This window comes from Balaenoptera acutorostrata, chromosome 3 (genome assembly GCF_949987535.1).
Source record: "Balaenoptera acutorostrata chromosome 3, mBalAcu1.1, whole genome shotgun sequence".
Lineage (NCBI taxonomy): Eukaryota > Metazoa > Chordata > Mammalia > Artiodactyla > Balaenopteridae > Balaenoptera > Balaenoptera acutorostrata.
Genome location: NC_080066.1, coordinates 37,425,620 through 37,443,323, shown reverse-complemented (window position 1 = coordinate 37,443,323; position 17,704 = coordinate 37,425,620). Strand labels below are relative to the sequence as shown.

General features: G+C 47.3%; 1 protein-coding gene across 5 annotated transcripts in view; it reads left to right on the top strand.

Moving 5' to 3' along the window:
- The first annotated feature begins 884 nt into the window (after nt 1-884).
- ZNF592 (zinc finger protein 592) overlaps nt 885-17,704 on the top strand; it is a 56,017-nt gene continuing 39,197 nt past the window's right edge. For 2 of the 5 annotated variants that reach the window (XM_057544378.1, XM_057544379.1), the window contains exon 1: nt 885-1,164. The gene's annotated coding sequence lies outside the window, so the exon portion shown is untranslated. Of the gene's footprint in view, nt 1,165-15,096; nt 15,208-17,704 lie in introns of all 5 variants that reach the window. The other 3 variants (XM_057544377.1, XM_057544375.1, XM_057544376.1) reach the window with 3 other exon arrangements.

The following is a 17,704-nucleotide window of genomic DNA, read 5'->3' as shown; positions in this document are numbered from 1 at the left end:
GGCCCTGGCTGAAAATCAGTTGCACCTCTCGAACAAATTGGCGTCTCTCTCCCGGTTCTTCAGAGGGCATTTCTCCGTGGTTAGCAGTGGGTGCTCACTGCCAGACACCAGGGCCTCATCTCCGTGCTCTCACACCCTCAACCTAGTTGCCACCTTAACGCCGCCAGTTTCCAGGTACTCTGGGTTCTTGGAAGGTCCTGCCCTGGGCATCTGCCCGCCTCTCCGAGTTCTCACCTCGCACAGTCATAGCTTCCCCTGTAACTCAGAGATGTTGCAGTCTACCCCTGGGAGGCACCCGTTGCCAGGCCTCCAACTCTGTTCGCCGCGGGTCTCACGGTCACCCCAGAGACAACATGTCAGAGCGCCCCACACCTCCAGGCCTGCTTGCAAGTCCCTAGATCCAGCGATGACCGAACATTTAGGGCGCACCTACTAAGTGCCAGGCCCACACCACCTCTGCTACTTTTCACTTAACAGCCTACTAGGCCCCACTAGGTGCCAGATCTGAGGGAAGAGGACGCCGTGCCGGCTCCAGAGGCGCTCGCTGTCCGCTGGGGCGAGACAGCCGCGTAGGCAGATCGTGGCCCTCTAGTGGGGGACCTCGGCCCTGACCGAAGGCCCCTGCCCTGGAGGCCGGTCAGAGAACGAGAGGCCCAGGTTGCAGGGAGCGGCCGCCGGGCCGGAATCGCGCCGGGTGCTCGGCGGGGCAGACGGGTCACACGAGGGCGGGGGCCGGGCCTGGGTCTGCGAGGTCTAGGGTCCAGCTCTGCCCGGCACCGCCCCCGCCCCGCCCCGCCCAGCCCGCCGCTGTCACCACCGCCGGGTCGGTGCCGCGCAGCCCGCCTGGGGCAGGAGGCGGTAGGCGGTAGGCGGCAGCCGGTAGGCGAGAGGCGAGAAGCCGGGTCCAGGCCGGGGCAGCCCCTCAGCCGCACCGCCCTGGGCGGGTGCCCAGGTCCGAGCCGCCTTCCGCCTGCCCCCCCGCCCCGTCCCCAACCCCCGCCCGCGGCCCCAGCCAGGTCCCGCCGCCAGGCCGGCTCCCGCCCCCGCTCCGCCCCCGGAGCCGCAGCCCCGCCCGCCACCGCCGTCGCCATGTTGTGGCTCCCGCAGCCGGCGCTGGGGACGCGCGCGGCCGAGCCCGGGGCCTGCAGCCGCCGCCGCCGCCAGGTAAGCGCCCCCCGCGGGCCGGGCCGGGCGGGGCTTGTGGGCCGGGGCCGCCGCCGAGGCCGCTCCAGCCCGAGCCGGGGCTGAGCGGAGCCAGGGCCGAGGCCGAGCCCGCGCCCGCACCGCGGCCCGGCCCTGCAGCCAGGCGGACCCTGCTCGCCGCCTGAGGCGGCAGCCACTTCCCCTGACCGCCGCCTGGCGGGCCCCGGCCGCCACCCCACCCCGCCCCCGGCGGACGGGCAGCCTGCCCCTTCCGCCACCCCGACCCGCCGCTACCCCGCCGGGTGGGCACGCTGCTGTCCTCCCGGCGCGGGACGGGCGGTCGCCCTCGGCGTTGGCCCGCGGCCCCCCGCCCAGGCACGGATAACGGTGCCACTTTACCCCGCTGGGGCGCCCTGTCAGCCGGACTGTCCCGGTCGCCCGAAGAGCTGGCGTCGTCACGGGACAGACACTTGGGGGATCGACCTTTTTTGGCGCCCCTCAGTCCCTCCCCCCACCTCCGCCCAAGTTCTGACCCTGGGAGAGGTTTCTTCGGGAGCTGACGGGTATTCCTGCTCCAGAGTTGGGGGCCCAGGGGGTGACCAGGCCTGTTGATCAGGGTGGAGATTGTCTTTCTGCAGGGGCTCTTCCTGCCAACCCGGGGGGAAAGGCTCAATGTGACCCGAGGGAGGACGGGGAGCGTCTGCTGGACAGATGGCCTCCTGGCCTTGGATCAGCGCATGTGAGGGGGAGGAGTCCGTACGACCTTAGGTATGTCTGTTTCTGAGAACCCCAGGATTATTCGAGCTGCTCAGGGATTTTTAACTTTTTTTTTCTTTTTTGAGTAGGCCAGAGGTGGCATTAAAAATCCTGGATTGGAATAAATCCACGGGCCCACCCAGGGCAGCATGTCTGGCACCCAGGACTAGCCTAGAATAGGACTGGCAGTCAGAGAATGGGACTTGGGGGTAAGATGGTATTTGGCATAGGGTTGACCCACTTGCCTTCAGCTCTGTGTTCTGGAGGACCTGTACAGTGCATCTGTTGGTGTGTACAGTGTGGCTGAGGATACAGGATGTGGACAGATAGATGCCTGGCAGGTGCTTGGTGGGATTTCAGGGGTCTGTTTCCTCAAACTCACAGGTACATTATACAGTGAAAGAGAAGAGGAAGCAAGGTGCTAACACATATTTTGACCATTTTCCAATTTTTCCACTGGTCATGGCTTTGATTCACTTAGTAAAATTTTCTGAGCACTTATTATGTGCTAGGCACTGGACTAGGTGTTGGGAGTACAGTGGGAAACCAGAAAGACATGTTTTAGCTTGAGCTCATAGACCAGTGAGAAGGCCTGATAATAAATAATCTTGAAATTTCATTCAACAACAAATATTTGTCAACCAATATGTGCCAGCCATTGTTAGATGTTGTGAAGAAAGCAAGCAAAAATAACTGCCCTTGTGGAGCTTTCATTCTAAGGGGCCAGACAATAAAATATATAATAAAAATATAGTCTGTTAATAAGTGGTAATGAGAAAAAGAAGATAGGGAAAGGAGAATATGAGTTATTGGGTAGGGACTGAATTTATATTTGAGTGGTCTGGAAAGGCCTCCTGAGAAGGTGTCTTTTGAATAAAACTTTGAAGGAAGTGGTAAGCTAATCATTTCAAACTGTAATGAGTACAAGGAAAGAAAGGTGAAGAGAGTGGTAAGAGACATGGGCCTTGATTTGGGTTGGGGGCTCAGGGAAGGCTTCCCTTGAGGAAGTGACATTTAGGCTGAGACCTGAAGGAGGGTGTAGAGTTAACCATGTGTGGAGCAGCAGAGAGCTTGTCAAGTTGGAGGAAGTGAAAGAGGCCTGTATGGCTGGAGGGGGAAAAGGAGAGGGGAGATAAGTTTATAGAGAGGTGTGTCAGATCACTGGGGGCCTTGGGGACCGAATGCCTTCCCTCCTTAGTTTGGATTGTATCCCCGGTGTAATTAGGAACCTTTGAAAGGTTTTAAGTGAGTGACATTATGATATTTACATTTTAAAAGGACTCTGGTATGGACAGAGATAAACAGGTAAGGCAAGGAAGGCTTTCTGTGTTGAGTGGCCACACTACTTGATCTGCTTTGGAAAGCCTCAAGCAGTCTGGGGGAGGATCCTTTTCCTCAGAGAGACTGTTTTGCCCAGCTTTTATGAAGGGAAAGGAAAATAAATGAACATTTATGGAGTGCCTGTTAGGTGGGAGAATCCATTTTAGAGACTTTTGCAAACATTATCATATTTAACTTAATCCTCCCTGCACTCTAAGAGAAAGGGGTTGTCCTGCCTCCTTTACATATACAAGCTCGGAGGAGTTAGATTTCTTATCCAAAGCCATATTTGTAACATAATCTGTATTAAAACCTAGATCTTCCTGATTCCAGAGCGCACTGGCTCTGGAGCCAGACTACCGAGTTTGTGTCTTGCTTTTGCCACTTACTAACTGGATGTTTTTGAGTTATTTAACCCCTCTCGTGCCTCAGTTTCCTGTTTGGAAAAGCCTCAAGCTTTTCTCAGCTTAAATGCAGAAAAATGTACCTACCTCCTAGGGTGGTTGTGCTGATCAAATTAACTTAGTACAAATGTTAGCTGCTATTATTACTTAAAATTTTAAAACACCCATGCTGCCTCCATGCCCTATTGTCATTTTGGATGAGATTAAGTATATAGATAATTTAATTCTTGAATATTTTGAGACTCTTTTCCTCTAAATAACTTAATGCCAATGTTCCATGTGATCAGTCCTTCAAGGTTGATCTCTTATTTCAGTCTTGACACTGTGCTAGGGCTTATGGATACAATGTGAGTTCCTTGCCTCAAGAAGCTCAGGGTATCCAGGGGAGGTCAGATAATTAAAAGAATAAGCTACAATGTATTTAACAAATTCTCTAAAGCCTTTGTAGTTAGAGAGCTACAGTTGGGGGCAGTAAGAAATAAATGCCTGGGGAAGTAGGGAAGGCTTTAGGGCGAGATGACTTCTGAACTGGGCTTTAGAGGAAGAACAGAAGTTTTGCAGGCAAGCAAGACTGGGCAAAGGGCAGTCTAAGAAGAGAGAGTCATGTGTGAAAGCATGGAGCCATGAGAGACTTGGTTTGTCCAGGGATGAGGCTGGGAAGCTGAGTTGGGCTTGTGAAAGGCAGGTCAAGTTTGGATTTAATTCTGTAAGTCACAGGGACATATCAGAGACTATTGGATACATCAAATACATATCACGTGATGGGTGTTGCTGTTAGAGAGTGGAGACAGATGTCCTCCTGGGAGGTGACTTTAGTTTGGTGGGATCTCTGTGCTTCAGGATCTTGTTCTCAGTTTCATAAACCTGAAATTCAGTTTGTAGGGCACGCAGAGCTGATTGGATCCAGGGAGACTGATTAACCAAACTTGGAAGAGACTGATGCATAAACTCAGGGTATTAACTAGCCTTGAGAAATGAAACTGCAGAATGACAGATGTTTCTGTCCTCTGGCCATGGCCCTCCCCACCCCCACTCCCTGACTTCTGGCCAGGGCTGGGACAGACTAACAAACTCTTGCTCCTCAATTCCCGTTTGTTTTTCTCAGGCTCCATGAAAACTAACCCTTTTTGTTAACATAATCTTTCCTCAAGCTCTATACAGTGTAGTTAACAATGATTATTTAATTGATAGAATGAATGATTCTGTACCGTTTGGGTGGGATCCTGTGTTTGTGAAACTTAAGGAAAAGGAGGAATAACTTTTTTAGAAATAAAGTATTGGAAAAGGGGATTACTGCAGAAGGTATGCAGATACCAAGTGGTGTGGGTAATTTTGTGGCCAAGGGGTGGTTGTGGACAGATGCGTTGGAAATTGTTCAGAGAGCAGAGGTCTGTGAACTCTTGGAAGAGGTGGGGCAGGGGTGGTTTCTTTTGGTTGCACTTGAAGGAGAGATTGGTTTAGGATTTTCATCTTCCCTACACATTGGAGACAGAAAAGAAGGTAATAATTCTTGCCCTCTACTCAGCCTGGTCATGGTGAGCTTTCCTGTTGGATTGCAATCTTCATGAGGTTTGAGCTTTGTCTTAACACTTCCTTCTGCTTCCACAAAACTGGGGCGAGTGGTGGACCCGCTAGAGTTTTGAATCTGTATTTTTCTACAGCAAAAAATAAAATCCAAATAGACCAACCTAGATTATGGATTAATTATTTTTCTTTTAAAATTCTAAAGAGCATTCATGTAGAAAATTTAGGCAATTGAGATAGGTATACAAATGAAATAAAACTGATAAATCCTATAACCTAGAGCTACTGTTTTAATATTTAGTGTTTTTTTTTTTTTTTTTTTTTGTTTATTATTTATGGCTGTGTTGGGACTTCATTTCTGTGCGAGGGCTTTCTCTAGCTGCGGCAAGCAGGGGCCACCCTTCATCGCGGTGCGCAGGCCTCTCACCATCGCGGCCTCTCTCGCTGCAGAGCACAGGCTCCAGACGCGCAGGCTCAGCAATTGTGGCTCACGGGCCCAGCCGCTCCGCGGCACGCGGGATCCTCCCAGACCAGGGCTCGAACCCGTGCCCCCTACATTGGCAGGCAGATTCTCAACCACTGCGCCACCAGGGAAGCCCATATTTAGTGTTTTTATTAGACGTTTATCTCCAGCGCTATCTTTATATGCGTTTGTTTTAACTTTTTCTTTTCCTGCAAAAATAGGAGCATCCTGAATAGGAGAGAGTTCCTAGTGTTGATGCCTGTGAGGTGGAGCAGTTGCATGTACCCACAGCCTGTGTATGTTTCCATTTGTGGGCATCTGGTCCATTGTTCTCCCCCTTCATGCTTTAGGCGTGTAGGATGGGATATCCATTAGCTTATTAATTTTGGGAAATGTTTTTAGGGATAAAAGTACTACTTCAACCAACCATTCATTTTTATTTGACAGTGGGAAGTGTTTATGTATGTGTTGAAATGGCACATTGGATCCTTTTTATGACTGAAAGAAAAGTTAATGAACACCTTTTGAGTTTGGTGTCACCACAGAGTCATTCCTCAAATCCATCAGCAGAGAATAGGTGTCCTCTGTTTGCTGTGTGACTTTGGGTAAAGTCACATTTACCCAAATACTCCATTTCAGATTCTAAAGGTATTGTATCAAGAGGTAATGGTGTCCCCCTTCCTCTCATTTACATGCTCCAGGAGATGAAAAGGATGATGATGTCTATTTATGTGATTGATTGTAGAAAGACTTCTGCTATGTTGAGTGAAAAAAAGGGGTATGCCTGCTGAACAGATGAACTCCTGGCCTCAAGTCAGTATGTGTGTGGGGCAGGGAGTCTGTATGACTTTGTTATGTCCATTTGTGAGCTCCAGAAATATTGGTGACCCCTGAAATTTTTTCAAGTAGTTCAGGGGTGGCATTAAGGGTCTTCTGAAAACAAATCCACAGACTTATCCAGAAAAGCAAGAGCAACACCCTAGGTTTAACCCAGAATAGGTTCACTTCTTCTGCAGAACAGAGTTTACTGTCAGATCTTACCTCTGAGTGGTGGGATTAGAGTGGTTTTTACTTTTTTCTTTATATTTTTGCCTGTCATTTGAATTTTCTATAAGCTTATATGTCATCATTACAAAAACAATGGGTAAATCTGTTTTTAATTTTAGAGACAAACATTGAATGCCCTAAAGCAAAAACTCAAACTGCCCAGAAATATGTCCCTCTAGAAGAAGTATAATGTTGGAACTGGCTGTCCGTCCTTGGTGGGCAAGGAGGCTTGCCTTTGGTAGATGTGCAGTAAAGACAGCTCTCCCCAGCAGGTGAATTAGGCTAGAAACTCTGATCGGGATAGTTCCTGAATTCAGGGAGCCACGGCTGCACCCATCTGGGAGGAGCTGATGAGCAGAATGAATTGGCTTCTAGCTTCATTTGTTGGGTGTTTTGGGGGGGCATGCTTCCAAAGAAGTCACTTCTTTTGGGCATGGCCCTGGACCCTCTCCCATGGACCACAGGGCTCTTAGTCTCCTACACATTGACACGGGGGATGCTAAAGAGAGAGGTTCCTATGTATAAACCTCACATACATTCCTGGAATTTCCCTCCTACTGGAGGTTCAGCCCATCCTGGGAGTGAGGCAGGGAGCTACTTCATCCTTATATCCATCCAGTCATTGGGCATAGGAACGTTTACCCACACTGCCCTTGGCAAGCTGGAGCTGAATGTGAGCCAGTGGAGTGGGTTCTGGCTCCACTTTTATTCCCCTGGTTTGCTGCAGTTTACAGCATTCTACTCCTATCTGCCAATTCAGTTCTGAAGTTAAAGTTGTTCTTTAGCAAGCCAAGGACAGAGTGAGACCAGAGAGAGAGGTCTTGAAGGTAGGTGACCTTCAAGGTGACCACTGTAACTGCAAGCCTATCAAGGCTATTCCAGGGCCCAAAAACACCTCTGAGGCAGAGCTTTGGCATTTTTGGAGGAGAAGGGAGTCCAGGGGTGGGCAGCAAGCAGCTGTTCAGATTCTTCTGGGGCTTGGCCCAGCCGAGGCTCAGGTGTGTGTGGACAAGGGCTGTTCTCTGTCTTTGCCTTGTTAGACAGACTCTCCAGACCTGAACTGAGCTGGCTGAGGTTGTAAAAACTGCTTCACTGTCTGAGACTTCATTAAGGCTATAAATCTTCAGGACCTTAAAAATATTAGGTGTGTGATTAATACTACTGTTGTTCTTAGTTAGAATGCTTATGTGTATTTAAAATCCTTTGGAAAAAAAAATCCTTTGGAGCCTTTTTACAACTGGGCCATCAATGATCAATTATCTACAGTTGTTTATGAAAGGCCCACCCTGGGCCCAACACAGAGCTGGATGCTCTGTGGAGCATAAAAGAATCATGTGAGATGAACTTTGCCCTCAAGGAGTTCCCCCACTGAAAGCAATTGCAGAACAATTTGCTTCCAGACCAGAAGTGTCTTAAGGGGGCTTTTCTTTCTGAGGGTGGTGGTTACTTTCACACAAGTCACCCCTCTGAGATGGCTGGGGTTACCTCTGGGGAACATTCTCTGGTACCCAAAATGGATTGAATGGCCATTTGGGAGGAGGGAGGTGGTGGCAATGATGTAATCTCATCTTTCATTACTTCACTTGTCTCCCTTTGACATTGCTTTTCTAAGCACCTGTACCCTTTAGGAGAAGGTAGCCACCTACCCACAAACTAGGCACCCCAGTGCCTATCGTTCCAACATTATAGCTGCATTCCTCTGAGGCTTAAGACGTTTGCATTTCCACTTAGTGTCCCCTTTTAAAATATTTACACCCGGGACTTCCTTGGTGGCGCAGTGGTTAAGAATCCGCCTGCCAATGCGGGGGACACGGGTTCGAGCCCTGGTCCGGGAAGATCCCACATCCTGCGGAGCAACTAAGCCTGTGCGCCACAACTACTGAGCCTGTGCTCTAGAGCCTACGAGCCACAAATACTGATCCCGAGTGCCACAACTACTGAAGCCCGTGTGCCTAGAGCCTGTGCTCTGCAGCAAGAGAAGCCACCACAATTAGAAGCCTGCGCACCACAACGAAGAGCAGGCCCCCGCTCGCCGCAACTAGAGAAAGCCTGCACACAGCAACGAAGACCCAGTGCAGCAATAAATAAATAAATAAATAAATAAATAAATAAATAAATAAATAAAATTTATTTTAAAAAACTGTATAAAGAATTTTAAAAACTGTATAAAGAATAAAAAAAGTATTTACACCCCTTGGGAGAGGTCAGTCTTTTAGCAGTTCATCACTAAACTGTAAGTTTAATTACCAGGAATTAATTAAGTTAATGGAGAGAAAGACTGGGACCCAGGCAGGCACTTGGGGCAAGAGTGTCCGAAGGGACATGTTCCTGCATGACAGGAGAGAAGTGAGGGCAGCAGAAGAAACTTTCATGAACATTAGTTGCTGTAAGCAGGTACTGCTAACACTGGGGCCACCCTAGTGGTCCTGATGGCCAGGGTCTAGAGTACAGCATGGCCTAGCACTGGTACAGGGGGCTTTGAGTGGAGGTGGAATTTGGGCTCAGTCTTAAAGGATTAGGAAGATTGTTTTTCCTTCATTTAGAAAATATGGTATGGCTACCAGGGGGTAAGGGAGTGAGGGGGAGGGATAAACTGGGAGACTGAGATTGACATATACACACTATTATATATAAAATAGATAACTAATAAGGACCTACTGTATAGCACAGGGAACTCTACTCAGTACTCTGTAATGCCCTATATGGGAAAAGAATGTAAAAAAGAATGGATATACGTATATGTATAACTCATTCACTTTGCTGTACACCTGAAACTAATGCAACATTGTAAATCAACTATATTCCAATAAAAATTAAAAAAAAAAATTTGGGAATTCCCTGGCAGTCCAGTGGTTAGGACTCCGAGCCTCCACTGACGGGGGCCCAGGTTCGATCCCTGGTCAGGGACCTAAGATCCCACAAGCCGTGTGGTGCGGCCTTAAAAAAAAAAAGAAAAAAGAAAAAAATATATATATATATATTCAGTTTAGAAAATTTTGGAACATTCAAGAAGAAAATAAGTCCCTCATAATTTTACTACCTGATGACAGACGGCAGAGAGGAGTGATCCTTTTACAATGAAAGTCAGAGCATGTCGCTCCTTTACCCCAGGTCCTCCTATGGCCTTCAATCTAAGAGTGAAAGTCCTCACAGTGGCCCTCCATTATTTGCTTCCCGCCCCCATCTCCTGTGACTGCCTCTGCTCTGGTTTGGGTTCCTTGAATGCACCAAGCATTTCCCTGCTTCAGGGCTTTTCTGCTTGCTCTTCTCTCTGCCTAAAACCTCTTCTCCCCTGTATTCACATGGCTTGCACTCTCACTTGCTTCAGAATTGAGAATGTAGTTGTACCATTTTCTGATTTCCTACTGAACTCCTATTGAGACAATAGGACAGTTGAACTCCTATTGAGAAAGGCTATATGACTACCTGACATATCATGAATTTGCTTGTTTGTGTCCATTTGTCTCCTAGTGGAATGTCAGCACTGCATCGGGAGGGACTTAGTCTGTTCTGTTCACTGTGGTATCCACAGTGACTAGGATAAGGCCCGGCACCTAGGAGGTGCTCAACTAATATTATCAGTTGAATGAATGAGCATGCATGTATGTGTGTAGTGTGTGTGTGTGTTGTAGAAGTCGAGTGGGAAAGGACAGTGTGGCTAGAAGCTGTTGTGGGGGGATGGGTATGGATGGTGTGGAGAGTGAGGATGCTTTGGGCAGGAATGGAGGTTGGAGATGTGGTCCAGTCTGTTCCAGGCTCTACCGTCTCATCTCTTACTGGTGCTGTTGAAGGTGAAGGCAGTGATTTGGTGCTTTGAGGCGGGTGAAGAAGCAGCTGCTGAAATTTAAAGTCTAGGCCTAGACGACGGAGGTTCTCAAAAGTCTGGCCCGAGGGTTGGAGCTGATGTGATTGGCTATAGGAAATTATTGTAAGTTTTTGAGCAGAGTGAACGACCCGTGAAAATGGTGATGGGGAAGATTGGTCTTAGACATATAGGATGACTGTGGGGAGAGACCAGAGGTGGCGAGGGAAGTGGTAACAAGGACAAGGATGGAGACATGGAGCAGAACAGATGACATCTGTGAGACTTAGTAATGGCAGAATTCTCCCCAGCTGCTGTGTGGCCTTGACAAAAGCTTCTAGTGCTCCCGACTTGGTAGAGCTTAAAGTACTGTCCATGGTTTCAAATGAGTTTTGGAAGCGGGTGGGGATAAGCGGGCACAAGGGAAAGAGGAAGGGTCCTCTCCAGGTTCATTAGGTTGATGGATCTGGTGGGAAGCAGGCCATCGTATCCTGCACTGGGTCTGCATCTCACCGACTGTAACCCTGGATGGGAGCCTGTCCTTTCTGGTCCACTGGAAACTTTCCTGTGTGAGAGTAGCTGTAAGTGCTCTCTGTTTTCTTCTGAACCTACACATATACCAGGGCAGTATCTGAAATCCATTTGTTCGATTACCTTCTTTCAACTCCATTTTCTGTCTCCATAGTTTTATCTATTCCTCAGAACAAATTGTCTTTGACTCACAGACCCATTTGGATTGGATTAATTGACGGGAAATACTTACTTCTAAATGGCTTCTGTTTCATTAGGCCTCTAGCCTGTTTTTAAAAAGGCTTCTGCCAAGATGAGATCAGTGGAGAAGTGATTTTGGTATAATCAGCTTCTTTATGATCTTTTGGTACAAGTTATGTTTTAAGATTGGTCTTCCTGATGTATTAATTCCTAGAATAAATATTTCAGTGCCTGCTCTGTGCCAGGCACCATAGGCACTGGGACTGTAACAGGGAACAAAACAAACAAAAATCTTACTCTCATGGAGCTCGTAATCTAGTGTGTGAGGTCTTATAGACAATAAACAAGTAAAACATAAAGTATGAGAGATGGTGAAAAGTATTACAGAGAAAAACAACAAAGCTGGGATGGAAGATAGAGAGGTTTGGTGGGGAGGCAGATTTTCTGCTTTAAATAAGGAAGTCTCACTGATAATGGACATTTGAACAGAGTTCTGAAGGAGTAAGAGAGGGAGCCATGCATTTATCTGAGGGAAGAGCAGTCAGGGTGGAGGGAAAAACTGGAGTGAGGAGGAGGAAGGTATGGGAGAGGAGGCCAGGGTGGACCTACTGGGCTTGTACATCCTAGTGGGGGCCTGAGCCGTAGCTCTGAGTGAGATGGGAAACCCGAGGTGGCTGTGTAGAACCACGATGGACTCTACCTCTTTTTGAAAGGTTTGCCACAGCTGCTGGTAATTGAAGCAGTGGGGCTTCTTCAGGGGCTCTTAGCTTAGAGTGGGCACCAGAGTCTGAATCATCTGGGAACCTTTCCCAGGCCAGCTACTGGGGCCATCCAGGACTCCAGGGTCAGCTGGAGCACAGGTGTGACTTCTAAGACTCACTCAGTGCCAGTGCTGTTGTTCTCTAACCACTGGATGACTGTCACAGCTTCAGATTCCTGAGACCCACTTTATTTCTTTTTTTTTTAAATTTATTTAATTTATTTATTTTTGCTGCATTGGGTCTTCGTTGCTGTGCGTGAGCTTTCTCTAGTTGCGGCAAGTGGGGGCTACTCTTCGTTGCGGCATGTGTGCTTCTCATTGCCGTGGCTTCTCTTGTTGCAGAGCACGGGCTCTAGGCACGTGGGCTTCAGTAGTTGTGGCACGAGGGCTCAGTAGTTGTGGCTTGCGGGATCTTCCCGGACCAGGGCTCGAACCTGTGTCCCCTGCATTGGCAGGTGGATTCTTAACCACTGCGCCACCAGGGAAGTCCCGAGACCCACTTTATTTCTATTGAGTCAGTCTGCAGGTGGACTCAGAAGTCTGCATCATTAACAAGATTTTGGGGTGATTTTTGAGGCCAGTGGTCCCTGGACTATACTTTGGTCTAAAGACCGTGGTTCCCAGCCCCAGACAACATCAGTCCTCTGGGTTGTTTTCTAAAAAATGCTCAGCCGCACCCCTAAAGATTCTGATTTAATTGGCCAGAGGTGGGGTTAGGTAGTAGCACTGCTCCCCAGGTGTTTCTAATGTGCTTCCAGGGCTAGAATCACTAGTCTGAGGGTTAATAAGCCTTATACTGGGTGTTTTTTTTTTTTTTTAATTAATTAATTTATTTATTTTTGCTGTGTTCGGTCTTCGTTTCTGTGCGAGGGCCTTCTCCAATTGCGGCGAGCGGGGGCCACTCTTCATCGCGGTGCGCGGGCCTCTCACCATCGCGGCCTCTCTTGTTGCGGAGCACAGGCTCCAGATGCGCAGGCTCAGCAATTGTGGCTCACGGGCCCAATTGCTCCGCGGCATGTGGGATCTTCCCAGACCAGGGCTCGAACCCGTGTCCCCTGCATTGGCAGGCAGATTCTCAACCACTGCGCCACCAGGGAAGCCCCTATACTGGGTGTTTTATGGAGAGATTTGAATGGGTAACTGTGAGTAGGAGACTTCAGGCCCTCTGGGAAGCTAAGGCAGGGCCAGTCACCTTGCCAGGAATAACAGGAATCTTTCACAGTAATAAAAACTCTTCAGTTTATGTACTTTATCTCATTTGATTACCTCACCTCTCTGGGCCTTCATTTCCTTGCTCGTAGAGTTAGCAGCTTAAATTTAATGGTTTCCTAGAATCTCTTGGGCTCTGACAGTTCTTAATCTTTCTGGTGTTGGAAGAACCTCTAATCTAGAACAGTGTTCTAGTACGTTGTTTTCTAATCTTGGTCTGACAACACCCTAAAGTGTGTCATAATTGTGGCAAGGGCTGTAGTGAATGTCTCAACACCAGTTGAAGGAAAATGCGTGCCATATACAGTAGCACCTTGGAAAGATGAGGATGTTGGGAAACTGAAATGTGAAGTCAGACCTCCTGGTTCAGAGTTCCTGAGCGGAAGGGCCGTCTGGTGGTTGGAGGCAAGCAGGAGCCTCAGCTTTAGTCTTGGTTCTGCCACTCAACTGGCGAGTTCCCTGTGCAGTGGCAATAGTGTGATATAAACTGTGAAGTTCCTATAAATCCACGTTTGTGTATGTGGTAGGGTGACCTGAGAGAAGCAGCCAGCCCGGGTGGATGGAGCCTGATGCTCAGGTTTGCCAGCCCCTCTCTGCAGCCAAACTGTGTTATTGGGCACCAGAGACGGTCTGAATAACCCTAAAGAATCCAGTGTCTGCAGGAACTGAGGTTACCCTGGAATAAATAATCAGGCACACTCGTTGGAGCACCTCAGAACTAACTTATTTTGGACGTCAGCCCTAAGACACTCCCTACCCCATCCCCTGGTTTCTGACTTTATCCTCATCTGGACAGCACAGTGTCTGCTTGTTAGTTTATGTTTTGAAATGTGAAGGTCCAAATAAGAAAAGAAAAAAAAGTTTTCTGTATTTCCCTTCTATAGAATTGAATAATGAGTTTCCTTCCATTCCCTTATAAATTTTTCCGTTAATATTGTCTATATCTCTATTTAGAATCCAAACTAAATGCTGGTCTGTCAAAGTTAAGACAGAAATGAAGTCAAGCGAGGGAATGCAGAATTAGAGTGAGAGTGAGCAGAATTAGAAAAGAGACTTTTTATTGTCATTTGTGGGTACATGCACTTGATGGACTGTTAACTAGTTTCTCCACACGGGCCTATAAAATTGGAATCTTGGGAGATTGTGGCCAAGCATGAGTAGTTTCCAGAGTTCCCAAGGTGATTCTGATGTCCAGTTACAATTGAGGACCACTTAGATTAAAAAAAAAAAAAAAGGGTCTGCCAGCTTTTCCCATGTCTTCTCTTATTCTCATCCCCTGCTTGGTACTTGTCCCTTCCCTGCCTCTCCCCGACCTGTGACTTTCCCCCAGCCTGCCTGCCCCCTGGTCCCCTTGCTCACTCCTTGATCCTCTGCTTCCTCAGCCCTCCTGAGCACTGGAGGATGAGCTGCGAGGAGGGGTAACCGACCTTCACTTGCCCTGTCTCTGTCCCCTGTGCATGCACCCAGTCAGCCTGACGTTTAGGGATTCAGTGGTCTGCAGGGGTACTCTGAAAAATAATGAGGTAAAGCTTGCTGGCCACTGAGGTCGGTGGCAGAATACTTAACAAACACGTGTATTTGCTATGTTTAAGGCAGTGTTGTAAGAGCGTTACAAATATTAACTCATTTAACCCCTATAACCCCCATTTTACATACGGGGAAACTGAGACACAGAGGTGAAGAAATCTGGCCAAGGTCACATGGCTAGCAAGTAGTAGAACTGGGATTTGAACCCACGTAGAGTCTGGGCTCTGAACCAGCACACTATGCTAGGCGAAAGGGAGAAGATCTGGGACTGGGGATAGTTTATCTTTGACTACATTTGAGGCCCGCTTTGAATTAGGTTTGGAGATTCTTCTCAGGGTCTGACCTACACTTTATTATTATTATTATTAACTTACTTTAACATTTGCCTTCAGACCTATTAAAAAACATTTTATTTTTCTTCTTTCCTTAGGTGGTGTTTGGAAACTAGACCATGTGCCTATAGGTAGAAGTTATTCCTTTCTCCACAGCTCTACACTCCCAGCAATACTCACCACACCCTTGTTTTGAGAACCTCACTGAGGTATGATGTCTAGGCTGACCTGAGCTGGCCTTGAAGAGCTGAGAGTTGGAACACAAGTGATTTTTTTTTTTCAATGTTCCTTGGTAGTTATCATTATTTTAAAAAATTGTGGTAAAACATACATAAGAAAATTGACCATTTTAACCATATTTTAAGGGGATCCAAGAATTTTTTAGTGTTTTTGTTATTATTTTTATTGAAGTATAGTTGATTTACACCATTTTAACCATTTTCAAGTGTACTGTTCAGTGGCATTAAGGACATTCACATAACCATCACCACCGTCCATCTCTAGAACCTTTTCATCATCCCAAACTGAAACTCTGTACCCATTATATAACAACCCCTTTTCCTTTCTCCCCTTTATCCCCTGGTAACCACTGTTCTACTTTTTGTCTCTGTGAATTTGACTGCTCTAGGTACCTCATATAAGTGGAATCACACGATATTTGTCCTTTTGTATATGGCTTATTTCATTTAGCATAATGCCTTTAAGGTTCATCTATGTTTTAGCATGTATCAGAACTTCATTCCTTTTTAAAGGCTGAATAATATTCCCTTTTATATTTATGTCACATTTTGTTTATCCATTCATCCATTGATGAATACTTGGGTTGTTTTCACCTTTTGGATATTGTGAATAATGTTGCTGTGAACATAGATGTACAAATACCTCTTTGAGACCCCTTTCAATTCTTTTGGGTATATACCTAGAAGTGGAAGTGTTATATCCACTATGTGTAATTTTCCTTAGGAACTGCCATGCTGTTTTCCATAGTGGCTACAGTACATTCCCACCAGTGATTCACAAGGATTCCAGTTTCTCCACCACATTCTCACCAACACTTGCTATTTTCTGTTTTGTTTGATCATAGCCATCCTAATGGGTGTGATCTTGGTGGTAAGCTAGTTGCACCCATAGAGTCCACTATCCAAGAGTCTGGTTCCTAGTGTGCTGAGATGCGCATATGTAGAGAAAATGATATGATAAACTCCCATGCACTCCTTATGCAGATCCAACAGTTATCATTTCATGGCCAATCTTGTCTCATTTATACATGCCCTCCCTGCTCTCTTCCTCCTGCCCTGTGTTATTTTGAGGCAGATCCCAGATATCACATCATTTTATCTGTGAACATTTCACAGATAATATCTTAAAAAGATAAGGACTTTTAATATTCCATTTTTTTCTGATGGTGGAAGGGCACATAGGGATGTCCTTTGAACACATTATTTTCTATCATTCCCTTGGATCACCAGGGACATATACAGTGGGCATACATGCGGACACCTGGATGTTGGGTCCATTGCCATGCTGGGTTGTTGGTGAAAAGCTGCCTTGGCTGGCGCCCTGCTTTCCTGCAGGAGGCTGGCTGCCCTTGGGTCTGAGCAGCCATGGTGAAAGAGCCCACCCAGATCTCTTTTGAGAGGGGAAGGAGAGAAGAGGGAGGAACAAGGGGATAAAGAAGAACATCTGTGAGGGAGAGAAGAGGGGGGAAGAGAGAAAGGGACGGAGGGATGGAGAGGGGCATGTAGGAAGGAGTAGGGGGAGAGAGAGGAACGGGAAGGAGAAGAGTATGTGTGTGTGTGTGTGTGTGTGTGTGTGTAGGTGTGAGAAAAAGAAAAGGGGAGTGAGAGTAGAGTACCTGGGAGAGGCATCCTTTACCAGGCCCTTGACTCACCAGCTCCTAGACTCCTTAGTGACCTAAGGGAACTGAAGAGACACTCCAATACTAATAGTACATTTGTCCCCCACCCCAACCTTTTAATTTCGGGATCTTTGGGACTGTGGTTTGCCTGTGGTAGATGAGATTGGTGGCACACCCAGAGCCACCAAACACAGGGGTACCAGAGCTGGGGAAGGAGTGATCTGCGGAATGGCCACTTTTTCTTTTCTGGGGCCCTTTTATTCAGGGAGTGGAGGCTTGGTTCCCAACAGGTCTGAGGCTACTGGCTTCTTACCTAAATTTGGGGATCCCTACTACCAAGAGATGATGCTTTTACAAAGTTCAGTGGGGGGGAACTCCTCAAGGATGGCGTGTGAACAAGAGGAGTCCTGTCTCTCTTTTTTCTGTCTCTGGGTCTTGTTCCCTTTTAACAAAGTGCAGTGTCCCTTAGTGCTGAGATCTGTTTCAAGTAATGAAAGGAAAAGGGGGTACTGGTTACAAAGTATCAGTTTTTATCTCAGCTCTTAGCTCTGCTTAAACTTTGTTGCCTATACCTAGTTTCCACTTGTATCATCCCAGTCAGTTGTAGTCTTTTATAATCCCAGTTCCTTTCGGTTCTATCCTCTTTTCTTCCTTTTTATCTTTTCTAAAAATCTAACAGCTTTATTGAGATATAACTCACATGCCATACAGTTTACCCATTTAAAGTGCGTAATTCAATGGTTTTTGGTATATTCACAGAGTTGTATCCTCTTGTCTTAAGACTCAAGACCACCTTGTGTTCTCCTCTTCCCTGCGGTTCTGAGAGCTAGCCTTCCCCCTCCACTGGC